Genomic DNA, 2619 nt, shown 5'->3' with positions numbered 1-2619 from the left:
GAGAAGTTTTTCCCCTTCCTCTCCAAAACTGATTGGCAGCTCTCACCAAGCAGAAAGCGCAACAACGCTCAAAAGTGACAGCATAGGAAAATGCATTACAAACTGCTGAGAATTTGCCATTGCCTAGAAAGACACAACTTGCTGCTCTGTCTCCACTATCTCAAGCTGTCCTTCCTCTGTGCACTCTTCAAAGTCACCATCACTCAGCTCCTACCAGTTATTCTACCATCTTGTCTAATAATACCCAGCAACATCTCAGCTTTCCATGCTGCTCCAGTGGAAAACACAGCAGCACTTCCAGGTTCACTTTCCCATAGAGCAACAATCTAGGAGGCAAAGAAAAGTGGATGGGACTTAGATCTCAGCATCATCTGTTCCCCCACTTGGCTGACTCAAACTCACCCTAGGCCCAGCCATGTGCTAAGGTGGCATCTGCCAATAACAAGTGAACCAAGTGTTAATGCAGTTAACTCCATAATTTATTAATTATTTTTAGACAAATAGAAAGAGAGGAGAGAAAAATAGAGACAGAGATTGGTATTGGTGCTGATATAGCTATAAAAATATCAGGATGGTGATATATCAGGGCTTAGTAAAAAGCTGAAAGGGAATTACCAATAACACTGAGAACTCTACATGATGCAACCTAGACTACTCTATTCCTAAAGTATTGTTATCTTTGACAGTTAAAATCTGGGATTAGTTTTCGTAACTTATTACAGACGATTTTATTCTGAAAATGCTCCTTTGCCCCAGTATGCATTGTTAAGTCAGTCACTGTCTCTGGCTAGCATCTGATCATACTACAGTCATTGATGTGAACTGAAGGCATTTGGATAACATAACCATCGCTTTGCTTTATGTACTGGAGTCTGTTCTACAGTTACATATACTTCAGTTGCCCCAAGCCTACACATAAAATAGCTTTAGGACCTTCAGCAATCTAATGTGATGTGGCTTGAGACCTTTAAATTTTAATAATGCATTTTACAAATCCTGGATTACCTTATGCTGACAAATTTACAAGCAGAGGACACTGCATTCCTATACAGTTACTACAGGACCTCTGTCCCACACTGGGAATCAGGCTCGTCTGAAATTATAATTGTGTAAAGCATTCAACTGGTATCAAAGAACTAACTCTAGAAGGACAGAATCTGCCCTCTCTTCTCCCCACTGCCTTTATAAATACACAGGATGAAATTCCAGGCTTACTGCAGTCAAAAGGAATTTTACCATAGATTTCAATGGGGTTGGAATTTCACCCTCAGCATCCCACACTAACTGCTTTATCCTCTCTCACACTCACAGCATGCTCAGAAATCAGGAAATCAGACACCCAGGACAAGTAAAGATTAGGATAATGTTTTCTCCAGAGCTCCAGATCACCTTCAGGCAAAAAGGGAAGACAGTTGGTATGAGAGTACTCAATGAAGCCTTATTCTTTGCTAGTGAGTGTTCTCTCTAAAAATAGGTCAAGTGCAATAGGAGACTAACCAAGTGCATCTCAGCGTGGAACACGACCCTTGTCTCATGTTTCAATCCCAGGGAATTGGGGGGGAATCCGGAAGTGGGCAGGAAGTCAGAGTGCCTGTCTTTCAGGCAACCGTATCAGCAATCAAGCGTGTGGGGGGGAGGGGGGAACCACCATCCACCTGTGACCACGTTAGAGTGCGACTCACTTGGGCTAGTGCCGATTCTTTTAAATGAGGGTTTAAACCCAGGTGTCACCAACCTAGACTGTGCCAAACATTTCCCTAGAATCTTTAAACATGAAGGAAACAAAGACTCTTTACTTACTCTTTGTATGCAGGAATCACTTTTATGAAGCAAGATGAAAACTTGTTAACAGAATTTTAAAATCTCTTATTCTGGAACTGAATCATCAATATTTCCTAAATTATTACAGAACAGGTCGACATCTGCCACAAAACATCATCACCGTTACTGGGCTAACTGCACTTCTAACCCTTCCTGGTCTCCACTTACATCTCTGTCAGCTCAGGAGGTCTAAGGCCATGAGACTCTTATGTCAATCTCACAATTCTCAAACAAGCTCTGGGTTGCAATCAACCATCATTACCAGGGATCCTGGGGTGGGGGGGAGGCAGGGGGAATAAACAAACAAAAAACACATCCCTGCCTATTTTCAGATTTAAAAAAAGTAACGCAGAATCCACATTTTTCCGTGATTAAAATGTAATGCCACTGATATATAGATACTAGCCAATTGTCCATCAAGAATGACCGGGGGAAGGGGGAGCCTGCATCCCTTCCCCGCCCCCCATCACACCTCAGGCCAGGGTCAGGGCCAGAGCCGTTCTCTCTCTCCCCTCTGCCGCTTTGGGCTGGGACCAGGGCCATTTCCCACCTCATCCCAACCACTTTGGGCCAGGTCCAGGTCCTGGGCTGCTCCCTCCCTCCCCCACTGCTTCAGGTCAGGGCCAGGGTGCTCCACCCCTCCCCCTCCCCGTCACTACAGGCTGCTCCCCGCCTCCCACGCTGCTTCCCCTCCAGCCCCTCAGTCCCCACCGTCATGGTGGCACTCCGCTGTCTGTCCCTGTCTGCGTAGGGCACTCTGATTGGCTGCCAAGACAGCCAATCAGCATGCAAATAAAG

This window comes from Gavialis gangeticus, unplaced genomic scaffold, assembly GCF_001723915.1.
Source record: "Gavialis gangeticus isolate Ggan-Ray unplaced genomic scaffold, GavGan_comp1, whole genome shotgun sequence".
In the NCBI taxonomy this organism is placed as follows: domain Eukaryota; kingdom Metazoa; phylum Chordata; order Crocodylia; family Gavialidae; genus Gavialis; species Gavialis gangeticus.
The sequence above is the reverse complement of the archived record's forward strand: the minus strand, read 5'-3'. Positions refer to the sequence as shown.